Source organism: Anolis carolinensis, unplaced genomic scaffold (genome assembly GCF_035594765.1).
Source record: "Anolis carolinensis isolate JA03-04 unplaced genomic scaffold, rAnoCar3.1.pri scaffold_8, whole genome shotgun sequence".
NCBI lineage: Eukaryota > Metazoa > Chordata > Lepidosauria > Squamata > Dactyloidae > Anolis > Anolis carolinensis.
This window is the reverse complement of record NW_026943819.1, coordinates 1675175-1692030: the sequence shown is the minus strand read 5'-3', so window position 1 is coordinate 1692030 and position 16856 is coordinate 1675175. Positions and strand designations below refer to the sequence as shown.

The following is a 16856-nucleotide window of genomic DNA, read 5'->3' as shown; positions in this document are numbered from 1 at the left end:
CGAATATGTTGGATAATAAGGAGGCATTAAGGAAAAGCCTATTAAACACCAAATTAGGTTATGATTTTACAAATTAAGCACCCAAACATCATGTTATACAACAAATTTGACAGAAAAAGTAGTTCAATACGCAGTAATGCTATGTAGTAATTACTGTATTTACGAATTTAGCACCTAAATATCACAATGTATTGAAAACATTGATTACAAAAATATTGACTACTAAAAGGCAGACTGCGTTGGATAATCCAGAATGTTGGATAAGTGAGAGTCTACTGTACCTGAAGTTTGGGCTAATATATGGAGCCTTGCTTCAATAAAAGTGAATGAAAGTGAATGAATTCCACTGAGGTAGATCATAAAAGCCAATTGCCAATCACTTAGCACATTCAGCTGGGCTGAGATATTGATTACCTAGATCTTTAACAGATTCTGTTTTAATCGAGGTTGTTTTATAATATAATAATAATAAAAAAACTTTATTTATATACTGCCCTATCTCCTCAGGGGACTCAGGGCGATTTCCAACATGATAAAAACAACACAATACAATACACATAATAAAAACAGAACCATACAACAATTTAAAACTGATACAAGTAATAAACATAAATACACAACATATGATCCAACAATGAAAAATAAAACAAGTAACATTCATATACCTGACTCAGATAAAGTTATTATTGTTTTCATGTTTAATGTATTTTATTTTATGTAATGTGTATTTTGTGTATTGGCTATTTTGTAAGCCGGCCAGAGTCCCTATGGGAGATGGTGGTGGAGTATAAATAAAGTATTACTAGCTGTGCCCAGCCACGTGTTGCTGTGGTGTAGTCCTAAGTGGGGTTTTCTTCATGGCATTCAAGGTGGCCAAGAGAAGATTTCCCTCTGTATGAAGCAGCCAGGCTTTGAAACTGCAAGGCTATTCAGTGGTATTCAAACTGGCCAACAATTGAGTCCCATAGGTATGAGGCAGCCAGGCTTTGAAGCTGCAAGGTCACTCCTTGGAAAGTGATGAGTATCGTGACCAAATTTGGTGTGATTTGGCCCAGTGGTTTTGTTGTTAACTCAGTCCTAATTACGCACATTACATTATATATAGATAGATTATTTTATTTTATGGCACAGCAAACAAGATAGATATGCTGGATTTCATATGACAAAACCACAAGTCGAACACTTCCCAAGTGTCTAGGACTGTGTGATATATTTTCGGATGATGCCTGCAGATCCCAGCAGGGTGGCCTTTTGCAGTTGGCAGATCGTGATCTTGTCAATGTCTATTATTTCCAAATGCCGGCTGAGATCTTTTGGCACGGCACCCAGTGTGTCGATCACCACTGGGACCACCTGCACTGGTTTCTGCCAGAGTCTTTGAAGTTCGATCTTGAGGTCCTGATAGCGGCTGAATTTTTCCTGTTGTTTTTCGTCAACGCGACTGTCACCTGGGATGGCGACATCAATGATCCAAATCTTTTTCTTTTCCACAACTGTGATGTCTGGTGTGTTGTGTTCCAGAACTTTGTCAGTCTGGATTTGGAAGTCCCACGGTATCTTTGCATGTTCATTTATTAATACTTTTGCTGGTTTGTGATCCCACCAGTTCTTTGCTGCTGGGAGGTGATAATTGAGGCACAAGTTCCAGTGAATCATTTGGGCCACAGAGTTGTGCCTCTGTTTGTAGTCCGTCTGTGCGATTTTCTTACAGCAGCTGAGGATAGGATCAATGGTTTTGTCGGTTTCCTTGCAGTCTGCATTTTGGGTCATCAGCTGATTTTTCAGTCTTGGCCTGAATTGCCTTTGCTCCTGGGCTGCAAGGATCAGGCCTTCTGTCTCCTTCTTCAGGGTCCCATTCGTGAGCCAGAGCCAGGACTTCTATTATTATTATTATTATTATTATTATTATTATTATTATTATTATTATTAATTGCCTTTGTCCTGATGGCCTGCTCCTGGGCTGCAAGGATCAGGCCTTCTGTCTCCTTCTTCAGGGTCCCATTCGTGAGCCAGAGCCAGGTCTTCTCTTTATCAGCTTTTCCTTCAATTTTGTCAAGGAACTTTCCATGCAATGTTTTGTTGTGCCAGCTGTCAGCTCTAGTTTGTAGTGCGGTTTTCTTGTACTGATTTTTTTGTCTGCTGTGCTTTGAGGAGTTTCTGATTTTTGACTTCAATCAAAGCAGGTTCTTCATTTGCTTTACATATTCTGCCAAGAATATGTAAAGGATTATTATTATTATTATTATTATTATTATCATCATCATCATCATATCTAAGAAACTGGAGGTGATGGGGTCGATCCGATGCACGTTTCCGTATCAGTGCCCCAAAGAACCCACGGAGCAGGCTTAAAACACTAAGAAGAGCAATGTCTTTTGCTTGGGTGTTGTAATTAACAATGAAAACATGCTGGGGAGGGGGATTCCTGAGGGGCGGTGGGCTCTCCTTGCCTTGCCAACCACTCTCATTCGCTTGCACCTGCGCAGCGGGAGGCCTTGCCCCTCTGGAGAGGTTTTGGGAACTCACCCAGAGATGGAGAGGGGATGATGGGAGAGGCGGAAGGGGCCTGGGGGCTTCTTGGGAGAGACCGGCCTCTTCTCCCGAGGGATCCAGGTCCAATGGGGCGAAGGACCCCTAACCAGGCAGATTTTGGGAAATCGGTGGGGGGTGGGTGGCAGAGAGGATGCAGTTGCTATGGCAACGGGCTGCTGCTGCTCTGCAAAAAACGCGGCTTCCCAATTTGCAGCGGATGCTTAATTGGCAGAGCGGCCTTCTCTGCCCCTGGCAGCCATGGCTCAAGTGAGGAGGGGGAGAAGGAAGGAAGGAAGGACGGGAGGAAAGAAGGGAAAAGAAGGGCCATGAGCTCCTCCAATTGGGAGGAGGAAGCAGGTGGGGAAGGGGCTCTCTGGGGTCTCTGAGGCTGAGTCTTGGGTTTCATCCCTGAACTGCACAAGCAGGAGCCTCCCGGTGGTGCAGTGGCTGGCGGGACTGCTGACTTGAAGGTTGTGTTGCTGACCTGAAGAGTTGCTGGTTCGAATCCAACCCGGGGAGAGTGCAGATGAGCTTGCTCTGTCAGCTCTAGCTATGAGAGGAGTCTCCCACAAGGATGTGAAAACATCAAAACATCTGGGCAATGTCCTTGCAGACAGCCAACTCTCTCACAGATTGGCCCCCTTGGGTGCCTACATCAGGCCCTCCTCATTTTCCCAGTCCTCTGGGCATTAGGCAGAAAGGATGGGGGAGGAAGGCACGGAGGAGCTGAGAGCCCTCTGAAGCTCCCAGCCATTGCGTGTCTCACCCGCTTCCCGGCATAAGGACAGTGCCGGCAACCCTATGATTATGTCGGGAGGATGGCTTGAGGAAGGAATGCAGTGGCTGAGAGCACTCCGGAGTGCTCTCGGGCGTTGCCTATCTTGCCCTCCTCCCAGCATAATGCTGAGAAGACAGACTGGAGATTAAGGGAGGAGGATTGGGGAGGAGGATCGGGGCAATCACCACATGACTCATTTTCCTCCCGGCATAAGGATGGAAGGAAGGAGAGAAGGAAGGAAGGAGAGAAGGAAGGAAGGAAGGAAGGAAGGAAGGAAGGAAGGAAGGAAGGAAGGAAGGAGAGAAGGAAGGAAGGAAGGAAGGACGGAAGGAAGGAAGGAGAGAAGGAAGGAAGGAGAGAAGGAAAGAAGGAGAGAAGGAAGGAAGGAAGGAAAGAAGGAGAGAAGGAAGGAAGGAAGGAAGGAAGGAAGGAAGGAAGGAAGGAAGGAAGGAGAGAAGGAAGGAGAGAAGGAAGGAAGGAAGGAAGGAAGGAAGGAAGGAAGGAAGGAAGGAGAGAAGGAGGGAAGGAAGGAAGGAAGGAAGGAAGGAAGGAAGGAAGGAAGGAAGGAAGGAAGGAAGGAAGGAGAGAAGGAGGGAAGGAAGGAAGGAAGGAAGGAAGGAAGGAAGGAAGGAAGGAAGGAAGGAAGGAAGGAAGGAGGGAAGGAGAGTGGGCCTATCCCCCTGTGAGCGTCCCCCGGGCACAGCCTTGGCACCTCCGCCTTGGCCGGGCCTCGCGTTCCCCTCCTGCCCTTAATCTCTTCTCTAAGTACAGCTCTATCTTTCCCTGTTAAAGGATTAACACCCCTCTCCCATTCAACCCTTGCAATGAGATTTTATTTCTAATTACGCCGTAATAAAACGCCGGCGCTCCCAGGGTTTTTCTCCAAATGACTTGTAGACACTCTACAAGATTGGATCCTACGCGGCTGCATTGTAATAGCATTTCCCTGACATTCATTAGACATGCATGAAGGAGAGGGCTGAAGAATGGGATTGCATTTAAATGGATTTCTCCGAGGGGAGGAGAGGACAGGAAAGGGGCGCGGGGAGGGCGGGGAGGGCGGGAGGGGGCCGGGCAAGGCACCCAAGAAGGGACCCCCACTAGGCCCCCCATTCGCCTGAGAGGTCCGTGGCTAATCCCATCAATGAGATACGGTCTTATCAGACTCATTACGAGAGAGGGAGGGAGGGGGGAGGGAGGGAGGGAGGGGGGAAAGGGGAGCCGTGGGTGGCCCTTAAGCAAAAACTTTGACCCCTTTGACTCCCAGAGTCGAGAGGTCACTGTAAAGTGACATGCAGGCACACACATGTACACACGGCACCTTTGCACTTGATGGGAGGCCAACGTCATTCAGGGCAGAGTCTCAAAAGCAATGCTTATAAACCAGGGAATGGACCCGCAAGACGTTTTTCTTCACTATTTACAAAATAAACGATTATTCTTCTGCCAGTGTAAGATGGCAACCTTTGAGGCTTCTCAGCTTAGAAGAAAGCTGAGTAAGTGCAGGAAATCATCCAGCCGTTCAAAACAGGTTAAGACCACAGTTCAGGAGGAAGCATCCTGGTGGGCCTTAGGGCTAAAAAGCAAGGACATCGGAATGGGCCAAGAAATTTATTTATTGATTTATTTATTTATTTACAGTATTTATATCCCGCCCTCCTTTCTCACCCCGAAGGGGACTCAGGGCGGATTACAATGAACACATATATGGCAAACATTCAATGCCAACAGACAAACAACATACATTAGACAGACTCAGAGGCATTTTAAAATTTTTTCCAGCTTCACGATTCCGGCCACAGGGGGCGCTGTTGCTTCACCGTCCAGAAGTGGCTGTACTTCCTCATTCCTTTCCTCGTGTTTTGCTGGCAGTTTTATGGTGTTGTAAATTAGCCTCCCGCATAAAGCGTCCCTAAATTTCCCTAATTGACAGGTGCAACTGTCTTTCGGGGCTGCATAGGTCAACAGCAAGCCGGGGCTATTAATGGTCGGAGGCTTAACCTGACCCGGGCTTTGAACTCATGACCTCTCGGTCAGTAGTGATTTATAGCAGCTGGTTACTAGCCAGTTGCGCCACAGCCCAGCCCCAAACATTCCCGTAAGACAGGGGTTCCCAACCTTTGTTTGACTAGGGACCACTTGACCAGGGACCACGTTGACCCAGGCCTATGCTGACCAGGGACCACTTTGATCAGGGACCACTTTGACCAAGAACCACATGACCAGGCATCACTTGACTAGGGACCACTTGAACCAGGGACCACTTTGACCCAGGCCCAAGTTGACCAGGAGCCACTTTGACCAGGGACAATACTCCAACATTAGTACAAAATAGTTACGAATCAGTTTTAGGTCAACTTTGGAGTCCGTTTGGTTCTTTGGGGTGCTGATTCAGAAAATTCCATTGGATAGGCCACATCAGCTCTAGTTTCTGATAATGAACATATGCCAGCCAGTCATTGCTCACAGAAAACCATATTTAATAATCTAGAGTTGATTTTCCACACATGTCTCGCGGACCTTATTTTAGGCCTCAGGGACCACCAGTGGGCCGCCGGTCCACAGGTTGGGAACCACTGCCTTAAGAGATATCAAAACTGGAAACGTGCAGGTGGGTGGCCTCTGCAGTTTGGGAGGTGGGGCCCCTCATGACAGGCCTGTCAGAGTATTTGCAGCGCAGCAGTAGTTGGATGGAAGCAGAATGAAGAGACAGAGACGTTAGTAAAACTATTTACAAAGTTTTACTGTATACAGCAGTAATAAACATAAATAGACTTGCAGACAACAGACGAACACAGGACTGTTCTGTTCTCCAACAGAACTTGACTCAAACTCTAGGCAGACAGAACTCAACTCTTGTGTCTGGATACTCCCTAGTTCCAGCCACACATCAAGGTCATCATAGCTTCTTGGCAATTAACTCTTTCCACATTATGGTACATTCTGGATGATTAAATCAGTCGCAATACAAGCATGGCACAAATTGCATTTAAACACTATCAATACACAAATTCCACATTAACAAGGCCCCTATGCCGAACACACAAAGATGAGGCTTTCCCCCCTTTTGTGGATTCCATAAGAGCCAATGGGGTGAGCCTACCCAACAAGGAAGGCTCTGGGGGGCAATAGCAGAATGTATCCGTGATGCTTTCTCTGGGGCAGCATTGCATACGGTGGGAGGGGTCTCTCCCTCTGGAAAAGGGGTCCTCCTGGGTGCACAGGTGCCTTCTTCCTGAGCAGAGAAGGGGAGGAGGTGGGTGGGTGTGACTGGCGCACGCATGAAGACCCCCCCCCCCCCCCGCTGAGTCTGCTGTTTTCAGTCACTGCAATCTGCATCACACACAGGCACACACATGTCTCTCCTCCCCACTCATTTTTAAAGCTGCTCTTTAAAAAAAAGAGAGGGGGAAAAAAAGAGCTAAAATGTGGAACTAGTCACATTTCATGCTAATGAAGGGAAAAATCAGATCTGGGATGTGCAGAAATTTGCATCTCAAAGCAGAAAACAGGAGAAATGCAGGAGGAGGGAGGGCGGGAGGGCAGAAGTAGTGGAGGCTGCCGGAGGGGGGGAGGGAGCGGGAGGGGGAGGGGGAGGGAGGGGGGAGCAGCCCCCCTTCCAGTCCTGCGCATGAGCACACGGCCTCCGCCTCATTAAGCAGAGGCTGCTCTCTCTCTCTCTCTCTCTCTCTCTCTCTCTCTCTCTCTCTCTCTGCTCTGGCTCATTAGTGGGAAGGGGCTCCCTGGGCACCCCCTTCGAACCCCCTCCCCAAACCCAGCCCTCAAAGCAGACCTCGATTTCCAGAAGAAGGCAAAGAGGAGGTGGCCAGAGAGCTCCTTGGAGGGCCCAAATGCCAGAGACACATGGGTTGTCCAACTCCTGCTCATCCAGAGCCACAACCACCAGCCTCTGAGTTGCTTTCATGGATAGAGAGGACCAACGACATCTTTCGTTTTCACCCAGTTTGGGCGCCTTGTGTTACTGGGCGGCGACTCCCAACACTCTTGGGCATCTGGGGATGATGGGAATGGCTCTGGGGATTTATTTATTTTTTTCGAGTCAGGAGCAACTTGAGTTGCTTCTGGAGTGAGAGAATTGGCCATCTGCAAGGACGTTGCCCAGGGTGTTTTGATGTTTTTACCATCCTTGTGGGAGGCTTCTCTCATGTCCCCGCATGAAGCTGGAGCTAATAGAGGGAGCTCATCCGCACTCTCCCCGGGTGGGATTCAAACCTGGCAGCTTTCAGTTCAGCAACCCAACCTTCCAGTCAGTCCACTACTGGGCGGTGACTCCCAACACTCTTGAGCATCTGGGGACGATAGGAATAGCTCCGAGGATGAGGAAAGGTTGACCTCGTGCTCACAGGGCTTGCATCTTGAGGTGAAGGTCATTCTCCTGACTAAAGATGACCAACTGCAGCCACAAGGCCCATCCGCTCTCACCGTGAAGACGGGCATTGGGAAGGACCACATAAGGCCTTCCAGAGGAGGCTTTTAAGCAGAGGCTGGATGGAAATAATGCCCAATGGCTGCTCACTGGAGGGAAGGATATTAGAGGCAAAGTTGAACTATTTTGGCCACATCATGAGGAGACAGGAAAGCTTGGAAAAGACCACGATGCTGGGGAAAATGGAAGGAAAAAGGAAGAGAGGCCGACCAAGGGCGAGATGGATGGACAGTATCCTTGAAGTGACTGGCTTGATGTTAGGTTCTCTTCTCCCAGTTGTGCTCTGGGTAAGTCTTCCACAGAAGAAAGCCCCAAGACACACGCTGGTAGATTCCAACTGGTTTTATTGTACAGAATACCAGAATCTTCTCTGTAGCCCATTTATATAGGGGCTCTCACATGCCAGAGGGTAATTGAGGTTTTATGGCTGGTCCGTTTTATGGCTGGCATCTGTTCTTTGTCAGAGCTTGGTCTATGTCCGGAGATGTCAGAGATCAGACATCATGACACTTGACCTTGAAAGAACTGGGGCCAGCGACAGGGAGCTCTGGCCTGGACTGATCCATGAGGTCACAAAGAGTCGGAAACAACTGAACGACTGAGCAGCAGCAGCATGATGGCCATCTGTCGGATGTGCTTTGAATGAGATTTTCTTGCTTCTTGCAGGGGGTTTGACTGGATGGCCCATGAGGTCTCTTCCAACTCTAAGATTCTATGATCTATGATAAGTGGGAAGGCACAAGGGAAGTGAGGAGTGGGTCAGTTGAGAAGGACCCCAGGAGGCCCAGGACTGGCTCTAGAAGGAGCAAACTCCCCAGGCTGGAAGGGGCTCGGAAATCCCCCTTTGCGCACAGCCAAGAAGAGACAAAGAGGGAGGCGGAGGGGGTGGGCTCCCTGGCAGCCCCCTCGCAGCCCCTGCAGTTGCCAGGCGAAGAAGGCTGCCTCCTCCTCACCATCATCATCCTCACTCTTCCCCATTGGGAGGAGGAAGAGGAAGGAAGGAGGGAAGGAAGGCGGGGGTCTCCTCTTGGGGGGGCAGGGAGGGAGGCGATGGGCGAGAGGATCCCGGCCTGACAGCCCCCTCCTTGCTCCAAAGCCCCCGGCGGAACTCCAGAGCGGTTTACTGAGGTGGAAGGCGGCAGGCAGAGCAGAACAGAGCCGAGCAGAGCCGAGCGAGGGGCGGGAGAGGGTGGGAGACCATCTGCAGATTTAAAAATAATCTCTTTCCCAGTGGCCGGGGACGCATCGACGAGAAGCAGGCAGCACAAACAGGGGGCCCGGGGTGGCCGACGGCCAGGGCAAACGGGGGGCCCGGGGTGGCCGACAGCTAGGGAAAACGGGGGGCCAGGGTGGCTGACAGCCAGGGCAAAAGGGGAGCCCGGGGTGGCTGACGGCCAGGGCAAGCGGGGGGCCCGGGGTGGCCGACAGCTAGGGAAAACGGGGGGGCCGGGGTGGCTGACAGCCAGGGCAAAAGGGGGGCCCGGGGTGGCTGATGGCCAGGGCAAACGGGGGGCCCGGGGGGACCGACGGCCAGTGCAAAAGGGGGGCCCGGGGTGGCTGACGGCCAGGGAAAACGGGGGGGCCGGGGTGCCTGACAGCCAGGGCAAAAGGGGGGCCCGGGGTGGCTGATGGCCAGGGCAAACGGGGGGCCCGGGGGGACCGACGGCCAGTGCAAAAGGGGGGCCCGGGGTGGCTGACGGCCAGGGAAAACGGGGGGCCCAGGGTGGCCAATGGCCAGGGAAAATGGGGGCCCAGGGTGGCTGACTGACCGACGGCCAGTGCAAAAGGGGGGCCCGGGGTGGCTGACGGCCAGGGAAAATGGGGGCCCAGGGTGGCTGACAGCCAGGGCAAAAGGGGGGCCCAGGGGGACCGACGGCCAAGGTAAATGGGGGGCTCGGGGTGACCGACGGCCAGGGCACTCGCTTGACGGCTCTCCCGCTGCTGATGCAGATGCTGGAAAGAGGGGTTCCCCGGGTCCGGCCCACTGGACCCTGGACGGGATCCTGCCTAGCAACCCACCACCACCACGGTGTCTATTTAAAAAAGCAAATGTGGAGCAGCCCCGGCTACAGAAGGGATTCAGCCTCAATTATTCTGAAATATTTATGCTAATGTGGGGAGGGGGAGGCGGGAGAGGAATCCATCTCAGCTCCAATTAATTTCAAGCGCCCAACGCAAGTGAGCCTCAGGAGGAGGGGGCTCTCAAAGGGGAGGGGGCAGGCCGCAGTATTAAGGATGCTGCTAATGCGTTGGGGGGGGAGAGGGAGGGGGGGCTGCACAGATTGCAGGTTGAGAGGAAAAAGGGGAGGGGGTTGTTTATTCACGGTGAAGCGTGCTCTCCTTTGCACGGCGGGGCCTCAATGAGGTTGCTGAGTTCGGGTGACACCGAAAAGCGGCCTCTTGCCAGTTAATTTACGACTACCGTGTTTCCCTGAAAATAAGACAGTGTCTAATTTATAGGAGCCCTGGTGGCAAAGTTAAAGCACTGAGCTTCTGAACTTGCAGACCGAAAGGTCCCAAGTTCAAATCCCAGGAGCGGCGTGAGCACCCGCTGTTAGCACCAGCTTCTGCCAACCTAGCAGTTCGAAAACATGCAAATGTGAGTAGATTAATAGGTACTGCTCTGGCAGGAAGGTAACGGCACTCTATGCAGTCATTCCGGCCACATGACCTTGGAGGTGTCTATGGACAACGCCGGCTTTTCGGCTTAGAAATGGAGATGAGCATCAACCCCCAGAGTCAGACATGACTGGACTTAGCATCAGGGGAAACCTCTACCTTTATCTTATATTAATTTTTGCTCCCAAAGATGTCCTAGGTCTTATTTTCAGGGGATGTCTTATTTTTCCATGAAGAAGAATTCACATTTATTGTTGAATAAAAAATTTGAACATTTATTATATACTGTACAGTAGTTGTCATCACAAACCAGCATAACCTGGCAAACTGTGAATTCTTCTTATTACCGTTATTTCCATGTACAACACTCTGTGGTATGTACATTTACCAATCCTGCATACTCTGATGTTCGGTCTGGCGGGCATGCTTCCAAACAAAAACTTTGCTAGGTCTTACTTTCAGGGGAGGCCTTATATTTAGCAATTCAGCAAAACCTCTACTAGGTCTTATTTCCCGGGGATGTCTTATTTTTGGGAAAATGGGGTATTGTGTTTTCCCTGGAGGGGAGTGGGCAGGGAGAGGGTCTCTGCCCCAAATTATTCCTTGGCCCCAGATGTGCTGCGTTTCCGAAGCTACAAGGTCAACCCTTCACGACCTTTGTGATGGTCCTCCAGATGCTCCACCACAGCTCCTGTGTTCCTCCTCCTTGGACACCACGGTGATCACCCATGATGCCGTCATGCCAGGAGAGTGGGCTAAAAACGGAGAGCCCACCACTACGTGAAGCAAATCACAGTGGCCCCCCTGTATCCACGGATACTCCATCCAGGGATTCAACAACGCCCTTGAAGGCAACCAAAAGGATGATGATACAGCTTGGGTTCGACGCCCCTGTTTTAGGGTTTGCAGGACCCCTCGATGGATGCAGCCGAGTGGGGCCGGCCACGGGACCCTCAGCTCCATCTCTAGGGAGAGAAGTGGGCCATGAAAGCCCCCCCCCCTCACCCACGTGGCCTCAGAGGCTTCCCAGGCGCAAGGTAATTACATTTGGAAGGTCTGCAAATAATGACATAACCCAGTCACCTTACTCTAGGGATGATTTATTGCAAGTAACACAATGTTATTATATGGAAATTAGTCTCCACACCGACGGCAGCCTGGAAAGGAGGGCCGGGGAGCCCATCTCATCGCGCGGGCGGCAACCAAGTGCCAGAAGGGTGCACCTTAGACGGGGTGCGGATGAAGGGCGCCAAACGCTTCACGGGATGCACTGAGGTCTGGGGCGGCACAACCGGTGCTCCGAGGGGCGCTCTGAGGGGCCCCGACACGGCTCCCCAGCTCTGCAGTCCTGCATCCTGAGAAGCAAGTGCGGCTCGTCAATGCCATCCGTGCCAGGGCCCAGGCGGGGCGACGGCAGCAGCTGCCCAGCCCTCCCTCCCCCTCCCTCCCATTGCCAGGCCCTGCGAGCGGCCCGTCACGTGGTCCTCGCCCAGCGGCTGGGCTGTGATGCGTAAAAGGATTTGCAGATGTAAAGCCACATCTCGATAGGGCTTGGAACGGATCCCGGGCATTCTCTGCCCAGCACTGCTGCCGATGCCGATGCCGCGGCCGCACAACCGGCCGGCCACGGAGCAGGAAAGCCGCTCCGCCCGCATCCCGCGCTGCCAACTCCCTCACCCTGACTCCCCATTAACCGTTTCGGGGCTCCTCCCTGACAGGCAGCTGAACGGTGACAATTACTTGCCATCCAGGATGCGTCATTTGCATGTTATTCATCTCTGATGCTGAAAAGCTTGAACCTGTCATTATCATTTGGCATCAGCGGCGGCGCACCAGGAGGCGAAGACGCCCGGCGCATGTGCACACCCTGCCCCCCTCCCCCCCCCCCATTTGCTTTAATCTCTGCTAAAATGACAACCAACGGCAGGCAGCCTGCGAGGCCGACTCCAGATTGCCTAATGAGCAGATTGCCGCAAAGATGGACACCCCGCTCCCAAGTGTTGCCCGGCTCAAGGGCGGCAGCAAGCGCGGAGCATTGGTCTGGCCAGAACGAAAACAGCCCTCATCCAAACTGGGGCAACCATTCAGGGTTCGGGGCACCCAGGCCCTGGCAAAATCGTGATGCCCTTCTCCTGTCCATGCCACTCCCCATCTCTCTTGTGTTGAAGGCCCCGACAACTGCATCTCGGAAGCCAATGTCCCAGGAGGGTTGTGCACCTTCCCGAACAAGCCTCCGGCTGCCTCTCTGACATTTACGGCCCAGAGTTTTATTCCCAGTGTACATAACCCCAAATCATGTAGGTCATGGCACTAATTACCGGAGATAATTAATTTCCGATGTCTTGTTAGCCCACTACATATCATTGGAACTGCCGATCCTGACATCTCTGGGAAGGCAGCCCTACCTTGCCACGGGCCGGAGAAGCAAAATGCAGGGAAAACAAAGAGCCCCTGAGCACACGCAGAGTGCCATCTCCCCACAAGAGTGGGCATGTGCAAAGGTTGCAGAGGTTGAAAAGAAGCATCTCCCCGATGGGACCCTTTGGCCAGAACGGCCCCTCCTCCTGCCCTCCCACCCAATGCCGGAGCCATGCTTTGCCTGTCTGTCTCATCACCTTTAATCTCTTCTCTGATTATCCCGCCCCACCGTTTCCATGGATTGCCATCTGGCTGAGATGCTTCTCCTGGGCCACCGATGCCCTGCTGCAGAGCCACAGCCCCACTTGGTGGGATACTCCACGGCCACAGCCTCCCACACAATTTGCCCACAACATGCTCTTCTTCTTCACCCAAGGGAAGGGCTGTTTTTGGGGCATCACGGGGTCCAAGGCCCTGAGTCCTTCCGACAGTGAGAGCCTTAAGGAGAGTCAAGGTCTGCCTCATGCGCACTTCAGGCCGAAGGGTGGCTAGTTGGCCGGTAAGCAGGCAGGCAGGCAAGGGAGCAGCAAAGCCGGGTATCAGACGGGGCTTAGCGGTAATTGCTCTTAACAGCCTCTGAAGGTGGCTGCCTTGGTCCAGGGAGCAGGGATCGCTTAAGGAGCAGCAGATGGGAAGGGGCTCTTAGGGCATCCCGAGGCCTCCGGCATCGCCACCACATGCGTCAGCAAACCATTAAGACGGCACCCGAATAAGCTCTTCCCTCGCTCTGTGGCACCCACATGGGGGGCTTCCAAGGGAGGGAATGGGAGACAGAAGGGGCTTCCGGACGGGGATGAGGCAAAGAGCAGTTGGTTTTCCGAGAGGGTCCGGGGCAGAACCTGGACTCTGCATGGAGCCACGGTGCTTGGATCGACTAACAAGAGAGGAGGCTCGAATGGAGAAGTCGACACCGAAAACGGGTCTCCCAGAGAAAGGGGCGGTGGGTTTGCGCTGGGGAGGGGAGGGGGCCCGCGGCAGGCTTAAGGCCCGGCTGTCAGGCCCCGAAAGTGGGTTAAAGTGACTCTGCTTGGCCTCCCTCTTATCTGCTTTCCGCGCAAAGCCCTTTGAGTGTGGCAGCCTTTCTTTCTGAGAGAGGATCCCGGCTAATCCCCTTGTGTGAGGCCTGATTCAGCCCTGCAAAGAAGACGCGTGCCGCCCCAAAGGTTTTGCAGCCGGGGTGGGATTACATGGCCTCGGTCCTGCGGCGTGTGGGAGAAAAACATTAAGTCGAATAGAATTTTCCTGAACATAAGCTCCACAAAAGGCGGGAGGAGGGGAGGCAGGGCGGGCAAACCCAGGGGAGCCCCATTCGCCTGCCGGGAAGGAGCGCAAAGCAAAGGCGGCAAGAGACACCTCTGTGTGCGCACAGGACCTTCCTTGCAAGACAACAGAGTGCTAGGGAAATGTTTTGCACATGCTTTGAGTGGCAACGTCTCTCCGGTGCTTGGGACATTTCCCAGCACCAAAACATAGAATCATAGAAGAGTAGAGTTGGAAGAGACCTCACGGGCCATCCAGTCCAACCCCATTCTGCCAAGAAGCAGGAAATCACATTCAAAGCACCCCCGACAGATGGCCATCCAGCCTCTGCTTAAACGCCTCCAAAGAAGGAGCCTCCACCACACTCCGCGGCAGAGAGTTCCACTGCTGAACAGCCCTCACAATGAGGAAGTTCTTCCTGATGTTCAGGTGGAATCTCCTTTCTTTCCTGTAGTTTGAAGCCATTGTTCCCTTGCGTCCTAGTCTGCAGGGCAGCAAAAAACAAGCTTGCTCCCTCCTCCCTATGACTTCCCTCCACGTATTTGTACATGGCTATCATGTCTCCTCTCAGCCTTCTCTTTTCCAGGCTAAACATGCCCAGTTCTTTAAGCTGCTCCTCATAGGGCTTGTTCTTCAGACCCTTGATCATTTTAGTTGCCCTCCTCTGGACGCTTTCTAGCTTCTCAACCTCTCCCTTCAATTGTGGTGCCCAAAATTGGACACAGTGTGACTCCAGGTGTGGTCTGACCAAGGCAGAACAGAGGGGAGCAGGACTTCCCTGGACTTCTTGGCCCAAAAGAAACGGCCGGAGGGAGAGAGCTGCCCGCAACACGGCCGCTGGCTTTGCCCAGAGCAGGCCGGTCCCGCTCCCGCCTTGTAAATGTCACAGCCGCAACCGGGCCGCCCCAATTGATCCGTCCGTCTGCCGGGATTTCTGCGGCGGGATTAATGCGTTGCCATCTCCAAGGGGAGGATAGGTAAAGCCCATCTGACAGTTTCAATTAAGGGAGCGTGAAAAGCTCTTTGCGTCAGAGGCTCCGTCTTCCCGGGGAGAGCAGAGGGCAGCCCGAAGGCGGCTGTCTGTACGCTCGCATCTGGCTAAGTGAAGTGATCGGCTACGCGAAGTGATGGCCAACAGACCCGATGCCTCCTCCGCGGCCGACGCGGGCTGACAAACCCCTCAGCCTCGCTTCTTTGTCCGCCAGCCGCCTCGACGAGGATCCGATCTGACAGACGGAAGCGCGCTCTCGGGGGCCTGTTCACCGAGACCCCGTCGGAAACCCAGCGGGCACCGAGTCTTGCCCAAGCGGCCGGCCAGCGGAGTGGACACTGGGGAGCAAGGCCGCAGCAGCGAGGCGGCAGGAGGACACAACCCGGCGGGGCAGCTTGCTCTTCTCCCTGCCTGGCACACGCCAAGGAAGCCCAGACAGGCCCCCCAGAACGGCACTGGGATTCCCCGCTGTGGGAGGAGCTGCACCTTGGAGGCCAAAGCCTGGGTGGCCTTAGTGGCCAGACAAGGGGCCACTGGGACTCCCGTTCTGTTTGTTGTCTCTGGCCAATAAGGGGAGAGAGCAATGATGGTCTTGCATCATAATAATAATAATAATAATAATAATAATAATAATAATAATAATAATAATAATTTTATTCTTATACCCCGCCCCATCTCCCCGAAGGGACTCAGGGCGGCTTACATGGGGCCAAGCCCGAACAGAACAATATAAAAACAAAACGATAAAACCAATCAATCAGACAATAAAAGCATGGGTTTGAGGTCAGGGTTGTGGTTTTCATTTGGCGTTTTTTGCATGTTTACTCACACATCATCTCTTTGCTTATTACTGTAGTGTTTGTTTTGCAATCTATAGGTAAAGGTTTCCCCTGACGATAAGTCCAGTCGTGTCCGACTCTGGGGGTTGGTGCTCATCTCCATTTCTAGGCCGAAGAGCCGGTGTTGTCCATAGACACCTCCAAGGTCATGTGGCCACTGGCATGACTGCATGGAGCGCCGTTACCTTCCCACCAGAGCAGTACCTATTGATCTACTCACATTGGCATGTTTTCGAACTGCTAGGTTGGCAGAAGCTGGAGCTAACAGCGGCTGCTCACACCGCTCCCGGGGTTTGAACCTGAGACCTTTCGGTCTGCAAGTTCAGCAGCTCAGTGCTTTAACACACTTCGCCACCGGGGCTCCTTTTGCAATCTATACACATAATAAAAGTGAAAATATGTATATGTGTGTGTGGCTGGGGTGCCTACTTATACGCTCCCCTTTCCAAATATAGCAATATCTCCCACTGCTCAGGACACACCAATGGCCCTCCTCCAATGACATTGCAGGTTATGGCGAGTGCCGTGAACATGTCCAATAGCCCTGCCAACGTCCACAAACACCATCCTGCCCACCGGGCTTTCATACGGGGACAATTTCATCCTAGATTTTCTGTTTTTCCTCCACCACAGACACCCCAGTGTTCCTTACTCTCCACTGGTGTGGAATTTGCATGACTCCGCCCACTGCCTCTCCAATAACCTTTCCTATTCTTTTCTATGACACACAGCAAACAGAGGAATTGATCAGCAACCGGGGGAGAATTCACCATGATTTATAAGAATTGTAGGTACTGGGATGTATAGTTCACCTGCAACCCAAGAACATTTTGAACTCCACCAATGATGGACACAGAACCCCCACGACAAACTCAACCTACCGGAGGGGTTTGAGGGGACTGATTCACCATAGTGGGAGTTGTAGTTTACCCGACAGCCAGGGAACACACTGAACGCCATCCAGGATGCATC

General features: G+C 52.4%; 1 protein-coding gene across 3 annotated transcripts in view; it reads right to left on the bottom strand.

Moving 5' to 3' along the window:
- The window catches only part of dscaml1 (DS cell adhesion molecule like 1), a 94639-nt gene that overhangs the window by 38103 nt on the left and 39680 nt on the right, over positions 1-16856 (bottom strand). The window lies entirely within an intron of this gene.